Consider the following 17,511-nt stretch of genomic DNA (forward strand, 5'->3'; position numbering starts at 1 on the left):
ACCTTTCATTCTTGCAAAACTCTTTGCAGACCTCCGTGCAAGCTTTAGAACAAGATTTTGGATGTTTTCTTTCCTGGCAGAGTTTCTCTTTGCAAGATATGGTGGAAAAGCTTTTTGCTGAGTGTTGAGCGGCAAGACACGCAGAAGACGCAGATACGCAGCTCTCCGAAGCTAAGTGCCGGTCCACGGCTTCTTTCGGGAGAAGCCGCTCTCAGGTGCTCACCGCGACCGGCCCAATGCTCTGTGTGCGAAGAAGCCGCTTCTTCGCCTCCGGGAGAATCGGCCAGCGGCATCTTCCCAAAGGCGAAGATGCAAGCCGCACCATGCAGGCACAGTGTAGGCAGCATTCAGACTTAGAGAAACCTGTACTTTACCACTCTCCTGCCTTTTCCATTGTTATTATATGGGAAAAGAACGAGTTTTGGACAACTACCTTTCATTCTTGCCAAACTCTTTGCAGACCTCCTTGCAAGCTTTAGAACAAGATTTTGAATGTTTTCCTTCCTGGCAGAGTTTCTCTTTGCAAGATATGCTGGAAAAGCTTTTTGCTGAGTGTTGAGCAGCAAGACACGCAGAAGACGCAGATACGCAGCTCTCCGAAGCTAAGTGCCGGTCCCGGGCTTCTTTCGGCAGAAGCCGCTCTTAGGTGCTCACCGCGACCGGCCCAATGCTCTGTGTGCGAAGAAGCCACTTCTTCGCCTCCGGGAGAATCGGCGAGCGGCAGCTTCCCAAAGGCGAAGATGCAAGCCGCACCATGCAGGCACAGTGTGGGCAGCATTCAGATTAGAGAAACCAGTACTTTACCACTCTCCTGCCTTTTCCATTGCTCTTATATTGGAAAAGAACGAGTTTTGGACAACTACCTTTCATTCTTGCAAAACTCTTTGCAGACCTCCGTGCAAGCTTTAGAACAAGATTTTGGATGTTTTCTTTACTGGCAGAGTTTCTCTTTGCAAGATATGCTGGAAAAGCTTTTTGCTGAGTGTTGAGAGGCAAGACACGCAGAAGACGCAGATACGCAGCTCTCCGCAACTAAGTGCCGGTCCCGGGCATCTTTCGGCACAAACCGCGCTAAGGAGCTCCCTGCGCTCGGCACATTGTTGTGCGCAAAGAAGCCGCTTCTTGGCCTCCGGGAGAATCGGCGAGCGGCAGCTTCCCAAAGGCGAAGATGCAAGCCACACCATGCAGGCACAGTGTGGGCAGCATTCAGACTTAGAGAAACCAGTACTTTACCACTCTCCTGCCTTTTCCATTGCTCTTATATTCAAAAAGAACAAGTTTTGGACAACTACCTTTCATTCTTGCAAAACTCTTTGCAGACCTCCGTGCAAGTTTTAGAACGAGATTTTGAATGTTTTTCTTCCTGGCAGAGTTTCTCTTTGCTAGATATGGTGGAAAAGCTTTTTGCCGAGTGTTGAGCGGCAAGACACACAGAAGACGCAGATACGCAGCTCTCCAAAGCTAAGTGCCGGTCCACGGCTTCTTTCGGACGAAGCCGCTCTTAGGTGCTCACCGCGACCGGCCCAATGCTCTGTGTGCGAAGAAGCCGCTTCTTCGCCTCCTGGAGAATCGGCCAGCGGCATCTTCCCAAAGGCGAAGATGCAAGCCGCACCATGCAGGCACAGTGTAGGCAGCATTCAGACTTAGAGAAACCTGTACTTTACCACTCTCCTGCCTTTTCCATTGTTATTATATTGGAAAAGAACGAGTTTTGGACAACTACCTTTCATTCTTGCAAAACTCTTTGCAGACCTCCGTGCAAGCTTTAGAACAATATTTTGGATGTTTTCTTTCCTGGCAGAGTTTCTCTTTGCAAGATATGCTGGAAAAGCTTTTTGCTGAGTGTTGAGCGGCAAGACACGCAGAAGATGCAGATACGCAGCCCTCCGCAACTAAGTGCCGGTCCCGGGCATCATTCGGCACAAACCGCTCTCAGGAGCTCCCCGCGCTCGGCCCATTGTTGTGCGCAAAGAAGCCGCTTCTTCACCTCCGGGAGAATCGGCGAGCGGCAGCTTCCCAAAGGCGAAGATGCAAGCCGCACCATGCAGGCACAGTGTGGGCAGCATTCAGACTTAGAGAAACCAGTACTTTACCACTCTCCTGCCTTTTTCATTGCTCTTATATTCGAAGAGAACGAGTTTTGGACAACTACCTTTCATTCTTGCAAAACTCTTTGCAGACCTCCGTGCAAGCTTTAGAACAAGATTTTGGATGTTTTCTTTCCTGGCAGAGTTTCTCTTTGCTAGAAATGGTGGAAAAGCCTTTTGCCGAGTGTTGAGCGGCAAGACACGCAGAAGACGCAGATACGCAGCTCTCCGCAACTAACTGCCGGTCCCGGGCATCTTTCGGCAGAAACCGCTCTCCGGAGCTCCCTGCGCTCGGCACATTGTTGTGCGCAAAGAAGCCGCTTCTTCGCCTCCGGGAGAATCGGCGAGCGGCAGCTTCCCAAAGGCGAAGATGCAAGCCGCACCACGCAGGCACAGTGTGGGCAGCATTCAGATTAGAGAAACCAGTACTTTACCACTCTCCTGCCTTTTCCATTGCTCTTATATTGGAAAAGAACGAGTTTTGGACAACTACCTTTCATTCTTGCAAAACTCGTTGCAGACCTCCGTGTAAGCTTTAGAACAAGATTTTGGATGTTTTCTTTCCTGGCAGAGTTTCTCTTTGCAAGATATGCTGGAAAAGCATTTTGCTGAGTGTTGAGCGGCAAGACACGCAGAAGACGCAGATACGCAGCTCTCCGCAACTAAGTGCCGGTCCCGGGCTTCTTTCGGCACAAGCCGCTCTTAGGTGCTCACCGTGACCGGCCCAATGCTCTGTGTGCGAAGAAGCCGCTTCTTCGCCTCCGGGAGAATCGGCGAGCGGCAGCTTCCCAAAGGCGAAGATGCAAGCCGCACCATGCAGGCACAGTGTAGGCAGCATTCAGACTTAGAGAAACCAGTACTTTACCACTCTCCTGCCTTTTCCATTGTTATTATATTGGAAAAGAACGAGTTTTGGACAACTACCTTTCATTCTTGCAAAACTCTTTGCAGACCTCCGTGCAAGCTTTAGAACAAGATTTTGGATGTTTTCTTTCCTGGCAGAGTTTCTCTTTGCAAGATATGCTGGAAAAGCTTTTTGCTGAGTGTTGAGCGGCAAGACACGCAGAAGACGCAGATACGCAGCTCTCCACAACTAAGTGCCGGTCCCGGGCATCATTCGGAGAAAACCACTCTCAGGAGCTCCCCGCGCTCGGCCCAATGCTCTGTGTGCGAAGAAGCCGCTTCTTCGCTTTCGGGAGAATCGGCGATCGGCAGCTTGCCAAAGGCGAAGATGCAAGCCGCACCACGCAGGCACAGTGTGGGCAGCATTCAGACTTAGAGAAACCAGTACTTTACCACTCTCCTGCCTTTTCCATTGCTCTTATATTGGAAAAGAACGAGTTTTGGACAACTACCTTTCATTCTTGCAAAACTCTTTGCAGACCTCCGTGCAAGCTTTAGAACAAGATTTTGGATGTTTTCTTTCCTGGCAGAGTTTCTCTTTGCAAGATATGCTGGAAAAGCTTTTTGCCGAGTGTTGAGCGGCAAGACACGCAGAAGACGCAGATACGCAGCTCTCCGAAGCAAAGTGCCGGTCCCGGGCATCTTTCGGCACAAACCGCGCTAAGGAGCTCCCTGCGCTCGGCACATTGTTGTGCGCAAAGAAGCCGCTTCTTCGCCTCCGGGAGAATCGGCGAGCGGCAGCTTCCCAAAGGCGAAGATGCAAGCCACACCATGCAGGCACAGTGTGGGCAGCATTCAGACTTAGAGAAACCAGTACTTTACCACTCTCCTGCCTTTTCCATTGTTAATATGTTCGAAAAGAACGAGTTTTGGACAACTACCTTTCATTCTTGCAAAACTCTTTGCAGACCTCCGTGCAAGCTTTAGAACAAGATTTTGGATGTTTTCTTTCCTGGCAGAGTTTCTCTTTGCAAGATATGCTGGAAAAGCTTTTTGCTGAGTGTTGAGTGGCAAGACACGCAGAAGACGCAGATACGCAGCTCTCCGCAACTAAGTGCCGGTCCCGGGCATCTTTCGGCAGAAACCGCTCTCCGGAGCTCCCTGCGCTCGGCACATTGTTGTGCGCAAAGAAGCCGCTTCTTCGCCTCCGGGAGAATCGGCGATCGGCAGCTTGCCAAAGGCGAAGATGCAAGCCGCACCACGCAGGCACAGTGTGGGCAGCATTCAGACTTAGAGAAACCAGTACTTTACCACTCTCCTGCCTTTTCCATTGTTAATATGTTCGAAAAGAACGAGTTTTGGACAACTACCTTTCATTCTTGCAAAACTCTTTGCAGACCTCCGTGCAAGCTTTAGAACAAGATTTTGGATGTTTTCTTTCCTGGCAGAGTTTCTCCTTGCAAGATATGCTGGAAAAGCTTTTTGCTGAGTGTTGAGTGGCAAGACACGCAGAAGACGCAGATACGCAGCTCTCCGAAGCTAAGTGCCGGTCCCGGGCTTGGTTCGGCACAAGCCGCTCTTAGGTTCTCACCGCGACCGGCCCAATGCTCTGTGTGCGAAGAAGCCGCTTCTTCGCCTCCGGGAGAATCGGCGAGCGGCAGCTTCCCAAAGGCGAAGATGCAAGCCGCACCACGCAGGCACAGTGTGGGCAGCATTCAGACTTAGAGAAACCAGTACTTTACCACTCTCCTGCCTTTTCCATTGCTCTTATATTGGAAAAGAACGAGTTTTGGACAACTACCTTTCATTCTTGCAAAACTCTTTGCAGACCTCCGTGCAAGCTTTAGAACAAGATTTTGGATGTTTTCTTTCCTGGCAGAGTTTCTCTTTGCAAGATATGGTGGAAAAGCTTTTTGCTGAGTGTTGAGCGGCAAGACACGCAGAAGACGCAGATACGCAGCTCTCCGAAGCTAAGTGCCGGTCCCGGGCTTGGTTCGGCACAAGCCGCTCTTAGGTGCTCACCGCGACCGGCCCAATGCTCTGCGTGCGAAGAAGCCGCTTCTTCGCCTCCGGGAGAATCGGCGAGCGGCAGCTTCCCAAAGGAGAAGATGCAAGTCGCACCACGCAGGCACAGTTGGGCAGCATTCAGATTAGAGAAAACAGTACTTTACCACTCTCCTGCCTTTTCCATTGCTATTATAGTCGAAAAGAACGTGTTTTGGACAACTACCTTTCATTCTTGCAAAACTCGTTGCAGACCTCCGTGTAAGCTTTAGAACAAGATTTTGGATGTTTTCTTTCCTGGCAGAGTTTCTCTTTGCAAGATATGCTGGAAAAGCATTTTGCTGAGTGTTGAGCGGCAAGACACGCAGAAGACGCAGATACGCAGCTCTCCGCAACTAAGTGCCGGTCCCGGGCATCATTCGGAAAAAACCGCTCTCAGGAGCTCCCCGCGCTCGGCACATTGTTGTGCGCAAAGAAGCCGCTTCTTCGCCTCCGGGAGAATCGGCGAGCGGCAGCTTGCCAAAGGCGAAGATGCAAGCCGCACCACGCAGGCACAGTGTGGGCAGCATTCAGATTAGAGAAAACAGTACTTTACCACTCTCCTGCCTTTTCCATTGCTCTTATATTGGAAAAGAACGAGTTTTGGACAACTACCTTTCATTCTTGCAAAACTCTTTGCAGACCTCCGTGCAAGCTTTAGAACAAGATTTTGGATGTTTTCTTTCCTGGCAGAGTTTCTCTTTGCAAGATATGCTGGAAAAGCATTTTGCTGAGTGTTGAGCGGCAAGACACGCAGAAGACGCAGATACGCAGCTCTCCGAAGCTAAGTGCCGGTCCCGGGCTTCTTTCGGCAGAAGCCGCTCTTAGGTGCTCACCGCGACCGGCCCAATGCTCTGTGTGCGAAGAAGCCGCTTCTTCGCCTCCGGGAGAATCGGCGAGCGGCAGCTTCCCAAAGGCGAAGATGCAAGCCGCACCATGCAGGCACAGTGTGGGCAGCATTCAGACTTAGAGAAACCAGTACTTTACCACTCTCCTGCCTTTTCCATTGCTCTTATATTGGAAAAGAACGAGTTTTGGACAACTACCTTTCATTCTTGCAAAACTCTTTGCAGACCTCCGTGCAAGCTTTAGAACAAGATTTTGGATGTTTTCTTTACTGGCAGAGTTTCTCTTTGCTAGATATGGTGGAAAAGCTTTTTGCCGAGTGTTGAGCGGCAAGACACGCAGAAGACGCAGATACGCAGCTCTCCGAAACCAAGTGCCGGTCCCGGGCATCTTTCGGCACAAACCGCGCTAAGGAGCTCCCTGCGCTCGGCACATTGTTGTGCGCAAAGAAGCCGCTTCTTCGCCTCCGGGAGAATCGGTGAGCGGCAGCTTCCCAAAGGCGAAGATGCAAGCCACACCATGCAGGCACAGTGTGGGCAGCATTCAGATTAGAGAAAACAGTACTTTACCACTCTCCTGCCTTTTCCATTGCTCTTATATTGGAAAAGAACGAGTTTTGGACAACTACCTTTCATTCTTGCAAAACTCTTTGCAGACCTCCGTGCAAGCTTTAGAACAAGATTTTGGATGTTTTCTTTCCTGGCAGAGTTTCTCTTTGCAAGATATGCTGGAAAAGTTTTTTGCTGAGTGTTGAGCGGCAAGACACGCAGAAGACGCAGATACGCAGCTCTCCGAAGCTAAGTGCCGGTCCACGGCTTCTTTCGGCAGAGGCCGCTCTTAGTTGCTCTCCGCGACGGGCCCAATGCTCCGTGTGCGAAGAAGCCGCTTCTTCGCCTCCGGGAGAATCGGCGAGCGGCAGCTTCCCAAAGGCGAAGATGCAAGCCACACCATGCAGGCACAGTGTGGGTAGCATTGAGACTTAGAGAAACCAGTACTTTACAACTCTCCTGCCTTTTCCATTGCTATTATATTGGAAAAGAACGAGTTTTGGACAACTACCTTTCATTCTTGCAAAACTCTTTGCAGACCTCCGTGCAAGCTTTAGAACAAGATTTTGGATGTTTTCTTTCCTGGCAGAGTTTCTCTTTGCTAGATATGGTGGAAAAGCTTTTTGCCGAGTGTTGAGCGGCAAGACACACAGAAGATGCAGATACGCAGCTCTCCGAAGCTAAGTGCCGGTCCACGGCTTCTTTCGGCAGAAGCCGCTCTTAGGTGCTCACCGCGACCGGCCCAATGCTCTGTGTGCGAAGAAGCGGCTTCTTCGCCTCCGGGAGAATCGGCGAGCGGCAGCTTCCCAAAGGCGAAGATGCAAGCCGCACCATGCAGGCACAGTGTAGGCAGCATTCAGACTTAGAGAAACCAGTACTTTACCACTCTCCTGCCTTTTCCATTGTTATTATATTGGAAAAGAACGAGTTTTGGACAACTACCTTTCATTCTTGCAAAACTCTTTGCAGACCTCCGTGCAAGCTTTAGAACAAGATTTTGGATGTTTTCTTTCCTGGCAGAGTTTCTCTTTGCAAGATATGGTGGAAAAGCTTTTTGCTGAGTGTTGAGCGGCAAGACACGCAGAAGACGCAGATACGCAGCTCTGCGAAGCTAAGTGCCGGTCCACGGCTTCTTTCGGCAGAAGCCGCTCTTAGGTGCTCACCGCGACCGGCCCAATGCTCTGTGTGCGAAGAAGCCGCTTCTTCGCCTCCGGGAGAATCGGCGAGCGGCAGCTTCCCAAAGGCGAAGATGCAAGCCGCACCATGCAGGCACAGTGTGGGCAGCATTCAGACTTAGAGAAACCAGTACTTTACCACTCTCCTGCCTTTTCCATTGCTCTTATATTGGAAAAGAACGAGTTTTGGACAACTACCTTTCCTTCTTGCAAAACTCTTTGCAGACCTCCGTGCAAGCTTTAGAACAAGATTTTGGATGTTTTCTTTCCTGGCAGAGTTTCTCTTTTCAAGATATGCTGGAAAAGCTTTTTGCTGAGTGTTGAGTGGCAAGACACGCAGAAGACGCAGATACGCAGCTCTCCGAAGCTAAGTGCCGGTCCCGGGCTTCGTTCGGCACAAGCCGCTCTTAGGTGCTCACCGCGACCGGCCCAATGCTCTGTGTGCGAAGAAGCCGCTTCTTCGCCTCCGGGAGAATCGGCGAGCGGCAGCTTCCCAAAGGCGAAGATGCAAGCCGCACCACGCAGGCACAGTGTGGGCAGCATTCAGACTTAGAGAAAACAGTACTTTACCACTCTCCTGCCTTTTCCATTGCTATTATAGTCGTAAAGAACGAGTTTCGGACAACTACCTTTCATTCTTGCAAAACTCTTTGCAGACCTCCGTGCAAGCTTTAGAACAAGATTTTGGATGTTTTCTTTCCTGGCAGAGTTTCTCTTTGCAAGATATGGTGGAAAAGCTTTTTGCTGAGTGTTGAGCGGCAAGACACGCAGAAGACGCAGATACGCAGCTCTCCGCAACTAAGTGCCGGTCCCGGGCATCATTCGGAAAAAACCGCTCTCAGGAGCTCCCCGCGCTCGGCACATTGTTGTGCGCAAAGAAGCGGCTTCTTCGCCTCCGGGAGAATCGGCGAGCGGCAGCTTCCCAAAGGCGAAGATGCAAGCCGCACCACGCAGGCACAGTGTGGGCAGCATTCAGACTTAGAGAAAACAGTACTTTACCACTCTCCTGCCTTTTCCATTGTTAATATGTTCGAAAAGAACGAGTTTTGGACAACTACCTTTCATTCTTGCAAAACTCTTTGCAGACCTCCGTGCAAGCTTTAGAACAAGATTTAAGATGTTTTCTTTCCTGGCAGAGTTTCTCTTTGCAAGATATGGTGGAAAAGCTTTTTGCTGAGTGTTGAGCGGCAAGACACGCAGAAGACGCAGATACGCAGCTCTCCGCAACTAAGTGCCGGTCCCGGGCTTCTTTCGGCAGAAGCCGCTCTTAGGTGCTCACCGCGACCGGCCCAATGCTCTGCGTGCGAAGAAGCCGCTTCTTCGCCTCCGGGAGAATCGGCGAGCGGCAGCTTCCCAAAGGCGAAGATGCAAGTCGCACCACGCAGGCACAGTTTGGGCAGCATTCAGATTAGAGAAAACAGTACTTTACCACTCTCCTGCCTTTTCCATTGCTATAATAGTCGCAAAGAACGTGTTTTGGACAACTACCTTTCATTCTTGCAAAACTCTTTGCAGACCTCCGTGCAAGCTTTAGAACAAGATTTTGGATGTTTTCTTTACTGGCAGAGTTTCTCTTTGCAAGATATGCTGGAAAAGCTTTTTGCTGAGTGTTGAGCGGCAAGACACGCAGAAGACGCAGATACGCAGCTCTCCGCAACTAAGTGCCGGTCCCGGGCATCATTCGGAAAAAACCGCTCTCAGGAGCTCCCTGCGCTCGGCACATTGTTGTGCGCAAAGAAGCCGCTTCTTCGCCTCCGGGAGAATCGGCGAGCGGCAGCTTCCCAAAGGCGAAGATGCAAGCCGCACCACGCAGGCACAGTGTGGGCAGCATTCAGACTTAGAGAAACCAGTACTTTACCACTCTCCTGCCTTTTCCATTGCTCTTATATTGGAAAAGAACGAGTTTCGGACAACTACCTTTCATTCTTGCAAAACTCTTTGCAGACCTCCGTGCAAGCTTTAGAACAAGATTTTGGATGTTTTCTTTCCTGGCAGAGTTTCTCTTTGCAAGATATGCTGGAAAAGCTTTTTGCTGAGTGTTGAGCTGCAAGACACGCAGAAGACGCAGATACGCAGCTCTGCGAAGCTAAGTGCCGGTCCACGGCTTCTTTCGGCAGAAGCCGCTCTTAGGTGCTCACCGCGACCGGCCCAATGCTCTGTGTGCGAAGAAGCCGCTTCTTCGCCTCCGGGAGAATCGGCGATCGGCAGCTTGCCAAAGGCGAAGATGCAAGCCGCACCACGCAGGCACAGTGTGGGCAGCATTCAGACTTAGAGAAAACAGTACTTTACCACTCTCCTGCCTTTTCCATTGTTAATATGTTCGAAAAGAACGAGTTTTGGACAACTACCTTTCATTCTTGCAAAACTCTTTGCAGACCTCCGTGCAAGCTTTAGAACAAGATTTTGGATGTTTTCTTTCCTGGCAGAGTTTCTCTTTGCAAGATATGCTGGAAAAGCTTTTTGCTGAGTGTTAAGCGGCAAGACACGCAGAAGACGCAGATACGCAGCTCTCCGAAGCTAAGTGCCGGTCCCGGGCTTCGTTTGGCACAAGCCGCTCTTAGGTGCTCACCGCGACCGGCCCAATGCTCTGTGTGCGAAGAAGCCGCTTCTTCGCCTCCGGGAGAATCGGCGAGCGGCAGCTTCCCAAAGGCGAAGATGCAAGCCGCACCATGCAGGCACAGTGTGGGCAGCATTCAGACTTAGAGAAAACAGTACTTTACCACTCTCCTGCCTTTTCCATTGCTCTTATATTGGAAAAGAACGAGTTTTGGACAACTACCTTTCATTCTTGCAAAACTCTTTGCAGACCTCCGTGCAAGCTTTAGAACAAGATTTTGGATGTTTTCTTTCCTGGCAGAGTTTCTCTTTGCAAGATATGCTGGAAAAGCTTTTTGCTGAGTGTTGAGTGGCAAGACACGCAGAAGACGCAGATACGCAGCTCTCCGAAGCTAAGTGCCGGTCCACGGCTTCTTTCGGCAGAGGCCGCTCTTAGTTGCTCTCCGCGACGGGCCCAATGCTCCGTGTGCGAAGAAGCCGCTTCTTCGCCTCCGGGAGAATCGGCGAGCGGCAGCTTCCCAAAGGCGAAGATGCAAGCCACACCATGCAGGCACAGTGTGGGTAACATTCAGACTTAGAGAAACCAGTACTTTACCACTCTCCTGCCTTTTCCATTGCTCTTATATTCAAAAAGAACGAGTTTTGGACAACTACCTTTCATTCTTGCAAAACTCTTTGCAGACCTCCGTGCAAGCTTTAGAACAAGATTTTGGATGTTTTCTTTCCTGGCAGAGTTTCTCTTTGCTAGATATGGTGGAAAAGCTTTTTGCCGAGTGTTGAGCGGCAAGACACACAGAAGATGCAGATACGCAGCTCTGCGAAGCTAAGTGCCGGTTCCCGGCTTCTTTCGGCAGAAGCCGCTCTTAGGTGCTCACCGCGACCGGCCCAATGCTCTGTGTGCGAAGAAGCCGCTTCTTCGCCTCCGGGAGAATCGGCGAGCGGCAGCTTCCCAAAGGCGAAGATGCAAGCCGCACCACGCAGGCACAGTGTGGGCAGCATTCAGACTTAGAGAAAACAGTACTTTACCACTCTCCTGCCTTTTCCATTGTTAATATGTTCGAAAAGAACGAGTTTTGGACAACTACCTTTCATTCTTGCAAAACTCTTTGCAGACCTCCGTGCAAGCTTTAGAACAAGATTTAAGATGTTTTCTTTCCTGGCAGAGTTTCTCTTTGCAAGATATGGTGGAAAAGCTTTTTGCTGAGTGTTGAGCGGCAAGACACGCAGAAGACGCAGATACGCAGCTCTCCGCAACTAAGTGCCGGTCCCGGGCTTCTTTCGGCAGAAGCCGCTCTTAGGTGCTCACCGCGACCGGCCCAATGCTCTGCGTGCGAAGAAGCCGCTTCTTCGCCTCCGGGAGAATCGGCGAGCGGCAGCTTCCCAAAGGCGAAGATGCAAGTCGCACCACGCAGGCACAGTTTGGGCAGCATTCAGATTAGAGAAAACAGTACTTTACCACTCTCCTGCCTTTTCCATTGCTATAATAGTCGCAAAGAACGTGTTTTGGACAACTACCTTTCATTCTTGCAAAACTCTTTGCAGACCTCCGTGCAAGCTTTAGAACAAGATTTTGGATGTTTTCTTTACTGGCAGAGTTTCTCTTTGCAAGATATGCTGGAAAAGCTTTTTGCTGAGTGTTGAGCGGCAAGACACGCAGAAGACGCAGATACGCAGCTCTCCGCAACTAAGTGCCGGTCCCGGGCATCATTCGGAAAAAACCGCTCTCAGGAGCTCCCCGCGCTCGGCACATTGTTGTGCGCAAAGAAGCCGCTTCTTCGCCTCCGGGAGAATCGGCGAGCGGCAGCTTCCCAAAGGCGAAGATGCAAGCCGCACCACGCAGGCACAGTGTGGGCAGCATTCAGACTTAGAGAAACCAGTACTTTACCACTCTCCTGCCTTTTCCATTGCTCTTATATTGGAAAAGAACGAGTTTCGGACAACTACCTTTCATTCTTGCAAAACTCTTTGCAGACCTCCGTGCAAGCTTTAGAACAAGATTTTGGATGTTTTCTTTCCTGGCAGAGTTTCTCTTTGCAAGATATGCTGGAAAAGCTTTTTGCTGAGTGTTGAGCTGCAAGACACGCAGAAGACGCAGATACGCAGCTCTGCGAAGCTAAGTGCCGGTCCACGGCTTCTTTCGGCAGAAGCCGCTCTTAGGTGCTCACCGCGACCGGCCCAATGCTCTGTGTGCGAAGAAGCCGCTTCTTCGCCTCCGGGAGAATCGGCGATCGGCAGCTTGCCAAAGGCGAAGATGCAAGCCGCACCACGCAGGCACAGTGTGGGCAGCATTCAGACTTAGAGAAAACAGTACTTTACCACTCTCCTGCCTTTTCCATTGTTAATATGTTCGAAAAGAACGAGTTTTGGACAACTACCTTTCATTCTTGCAAAACTCTTTGCAGACCTCCGTGCAAGCTTTAGAACAAGATTTTGGATGTTTTCTTTCCTGGCAGAGTTTCTCTTTGCAAGATATGCTGGAAAAGCTTTTTGCTGAGTGTTAAGCGGCAAGACACGCAGAAGACGCAGATACGCAGCTCTCCGAAGCTAAGTGCCGGTCCCGGGCTTCGTTTGGCACAAGCCGCTCTTAGGTGCTCACCGCGACCGGCCCAATGCTCTGTGTGCGAAGAAGCCGCTTCTTCGCCTCCGGGAGAATCGGCGAGCGGCAGCTTCCCAAAGGCGAAGATGCAAGCCGCACCATGCAGGCACAGTGTGGGCAGCATTCAGACTTAGAGAAACCAGTACTTTACCACTCTCCTGCCTTTTCCATTGCTCTTATATTGGAAAAGAACGAGTTTTGGACAACTACCTTTCATTCTTGCAAAACTCTTTGCAGACCTCCGTGCAAGCTTTAGAACAAGATTTTGGATGTTTTCTTTCCTGGCAGAGTTTCTCTTTGCAAGATATGCTGGAAAAGCTTTTTGCTGAGTGTTGAGTGGCAAGACACGCAGAAGACGCAGATACGCAGCTCTCCGAAGCTAAGTGCCGGTCCACGGCTTCTTTCGGCAGAGGCCGCTCTTAGTTGCTCTCCGCGACGGGCCCAATGCTCCGTGTGCGAAGAAGCCGCTTCTTCGCCTCCGGGAGAATCGGCGAGCGGCAGCTTCCCAAAGGCGAAGATGCAAGCCACACCATGCAGGCACAGTGTGGGTAACATTCAGACTTAGAGAAACCAGTACTTTACCACTCTCCTGCCTTTTCCATTGCTCTTATATTCAAAAAGAACGAGTTTTGGACAACTACCTTTCATTCTTGCAAAACTCTTTGCAGACCTCCGTGCAAGCTTTAGAACAAGATTTTGGATGTTTTCTTTCCTGGCAGAGTTTCTCTTTGCTAGATATGGTGGAAAAGCTTTTTGCCGAGTGTTGAGCGGCAAGACACACAGAAGATGCAGATACGCAGCTCTGCGAAGCTAAGTGCCGGTCCACGGCTTCTTTCGGCAGAAGCCGCTCTTAGGTGCTCACCGCGACCGGCCCAATGCTCTGTGTGCGAAGAAGCCGCTTCTTCGCCTCCGGGAGAATCGGCGAGCGGCAGCTTCCCAAAGGCGAAGATGCAAGCCGCACCACGCAGGCACAGTGTGGGCAGCATTCAGACTTAGAGAAACCAATACTTTACCACTCTCCTGCCTTTTCCATTGTTAATATGTTCGAAAAGAACGAGTTTTGGACAACTACCTTTCATTCTTGCAAAACTCTTTGCAGACCTCCGTGCAAGCTTTAGAACAAGATTTTGGATGTTTTCTTTCCTGGCAGAGTTTCTCTTTGCAAGATATGCTGGAAAAGCTTTTTGCTGAGTGTTGAGTGGCAAGACACGCAGAAGACGCAGATACGCAGCTCTCCGAAGCTAAGTGCCGGTCCCGGGCTTCGTTCGGCACAAGCCGCTCTTAGGTGCTCACTGCGACCGGCCCAATGCTCTGTGTGCGAAGAAGCCGCTTCTTCGCCTCCGGGAGAATCGGCGAGCGGCAGCTTCCCAAAGGCGAAGATGCAAGCCGCACCACGCAGGCACAGTGTGGGCAGCATTCAGACTTAGAGAAACCAGTACTTTACCACTCTCCTGCCTTTTCCATTGCTATTATAGTCGTAAAGAACGTGTTTTGGACAACTACCTTTCATTCTTGCAAAACTCTTTGCAGACCTCCGTGCAAGCTTTAGAACAAGATTTTGGATGTTTTCTTTACTGGCAGAGTTTCTCTTTGCAAGATATGGTGGAAAAGCTTTTTGCTGAGTGTTGAGCGGCAAGACACGCAGAAGACGCAGATACGCAGCTCTCCGCAACTAAGTGCCGGTCCCGGGCATCATTCGGAAAAAACCGCTCTCAGGAGCTCCCCGCGCTCGGCACATTGTTGTGCGCAAAGAAGCCGCTTCTTCGCCTCCGGGAGAATCGGTGAGCGGCAGCTTCCCAAAGGCGAAGATGCAAGCCGCACCACGCAGGCACAGTGTGGGGAGCATTCAGACTTAGAGAAAACAGTACTTTACCACTCTCCTGCCTTTTCCATTGCTCTTATATTGGAAAAGAACGAGTTTTGGACAACTACCTTTCATTCTTGCAAAACTCTTTGCAGACCTCCGTGCAAGCTTTAGAACAAGATTTAAGATGTTTTCTTTCCTGGCAGAGTTTCTCTTTGCAAGATATGGTGGAAAAGCTTTTTGCTGAGTGTTGAGCGGCAAGACACGCAGAAGACGCAGATACGCAGCTCTCCGCAACTAAGTGCCGGTCCCGGGCTTCTTTCGGCAGAAGCCGCTCTTAGGTGCTCACCGCGACCGGCCCAATGCTCTGCGTGCGAAGAAGCCGCTTCTTCGCCTCCGGGAGAATCGGCGAGCGGCAGCTTCCCAAAGGCGAAGATGCAAGTCGCACCACGCAGGCACAATTTGGGCAGCATTCAGATTAGAGAAAACAGTACTTTACCACTCTCCTGCCTTTTCCATTGCTATAATAGTCGCAAAGAACGTGTTTTGGACAACTACCTTTCATTCTTGCAAAACTCTTTGCAGACCTCCGTGCAAGCTTTAGAACAAGATTTTGGATGTTTTCTTTACTGGCAGAGTTTCTCTTTGCAAGATATGCTGGAAAAGCTTTTTGCTGAGTGTTGAGCGGCAAGACACGCAGAAGACGCAGATACGCAGCTCTCCGCAACTAAGTGCCGGTCCCGGGCATCATTCGGAAAAAACCGCTCTCAGGAGCTCCCCGCGCTCGGCACATTGTTGTGCGCAAAGAAGCCGCTTCTTCGCCTCCGGGAGAATCGGCGAGCGGCAGCTTCCCAAAGGCGAAGATGCAAGCCGCACCACGCAGGCACAGTGTGGGCAGCATTCAGACTTAGAGAAACCAGTACTTTACCACTCTCCTGCCTTTTCCATTGCTCTTATATTGGAAAAGAACGAGTTTCGGACAACTACCTTTCATTCTTGCAAAACTCTTTGCAGACCTCCGTGCAAGCTTTAGAACAAGATTTTGGATGTTTTCTTTCCTGGCAGAGTTTCTCTTTGCAAGATATGGTGGAAAAGCTTTTTGCTGAGTGTTGAGCTGCAAGACACGCAGAAGACGCAGATACGCAGCTCTGCGAAGCTAAGTGCCGGTCCACGGCTTCTTTCGGCAGAAGCCGCTCTTAGGTGCTCACCGCGACCGGCCCAATGCTCTGTGTGCGAAGAAGCCGCTTCTTCGCCTCCGGGAGAATCGGCGAGCGGCAGCTTGCCAAAGGCGAAGATGCAAGCCGCACCACGCAGGCACAGTGTGGGCAGCATTCAGACTTAGAGAAAACAGTACTTTACCACTCTCCTGCCTTTTCCATTGTTAATATGTTCGAAAAGAACGAGTTTTGGACAACTACCTTTCATTCTTGCAAAACTCTTTGCAGACCTCCGTGCAAGCTTTAGAACAAGATTTTGGATGTTTTCTTTCCTGGCAGAGTTTCTCTTTGCAAGATATGCTGGAAAAGCTTTTTGCTGAGTGTTAAGCGGCAAGACACGCAGAAGACGCAGATACGCAGCTCTCCGAAGCTAAGTGCCGGTCCCGGGCTTCGTTTGGCACAAGCCGCTCTTAGGTGCTCACCGCGACCGGCCCAATGCTCTGTGTGCGAAGAAGCCGCTTCTTCGCCTCCGGGAGAATCGGCGAGCGGCAGCTTCCCAAAGGCGAAGATGCAAGCCGCACCATGCAGGCACAGTGTGGGCAGCATTCAGACTTAGAGAAACCAGTACTTTACCACTCTCCTGCCTTTTCCATTGCTCTTATATTGGAAAAGAACGAGTTTTGGACAACTACCTTTCATTCTTGCAAAACTCTTTGCAGACCTCCGTGCAAGCTTTAGAACAAGATTTTGGATGTTTTCTTTCCTGGCAGAGTTTCTCTTTGCAAGATATGCTGGAAAAGCTTTTTGCTGAGTGTTGAGTGGCAAGACACGCAGAAGACGCAGATACGCAGCTCTCCGAAGCTAAGTGCCGGTCCACGGCTTCTTTCGGCAGAGGCCGCTCTTAGTTGCTCTCCGCGACGGGCCCAATGCTCCGTGTGCGAAGAAGCCGCTTCTTCGCCTCCGGGAGAATCGGCGAGCGGCAGCTTCCCAAAGGCGAAGATGCAAGCCACACCATGCAGGCACAGTGTGGGTAACATTCAGACTTAGAGAAACCAGTACTTTACCACTCTCCTGCCTTTTCCATTGCTCTTATATTCAAAAAGAACGAGTTTTGGACAACTACCTTTCATTCTTGCAAAACTCTTTGCAGACCTCCGTGCAAGCTTTAGAACAAGATTTTGGATGTTTTCTTTCCTGGCAGAGTTTCTCTTTGCTAGATATGGTGGAAAAGCTTTTTGCTGAGTGTTGAGCGGCAAGACACACAGAAGATGCAGATACGCAGCTCTCCGAAGCTAAGTGCCGGTCCACGGCTTCTTTCGGCAGAAGCCGCTCTTAGGTGCTCACCGCGACCGGCCCAATGCTCTGTGTGCGAAGAAGCGGCTTCTTCGCCTCCGGGAGAATCGGCGAGCGGCAGCTTCCCAAAGGCGAAGATGCAAGCCGCACCACGCAGGCACAGTGTGGGCAGCATTCAGACTTAGAGAAAACAGTACTTTACCACTCTCCTGCCTTTTCCATTGTTAATATGTTCGAAAAGAACGAGTTTTGGACAACTACCTTTCATTCTTGCAAAACTCTTTGCAGACCTCCATGCAAGCTTTAGAACAAGATTTTGGATGTTTTCTTTCCTGGCAGAGTTTCTCTTTGCAAGATATGCTGGAAAAGCTTTTTGCTGAGTGTTGAGCGGCAAGACACGCAGAAGACGCAGATACGCAGCTCTCCGAAGCTAAGTGCCGGTCCCGGGCTTCGTTTGGCACAAGCCGCTCTTAGGTGCTCACCGCGACCGGCCCAATGCTCTGTGTGCGAAGAAGCCGCTTCTTCGCCTCCGGGAGAATCGGCGAGCGGCAGCTTCCCAAAGG

The sequence above is a fragment of the Molothrus aeneus genome, unplaced genomic scaffold (assembly GCF_037042795.1).
Source record: "Molothrus aeneus isolate 106 unplaced genomic scaffold, BPBGC_Maene_1.0 scaffold_44, whole genome shotgun sequence".
Lineage (NCBI taxonomy): Eukaryota > Metazoa > Chordata > Aves > Passeriformes > Icteridae > Molothrus > Molothrus aeneus.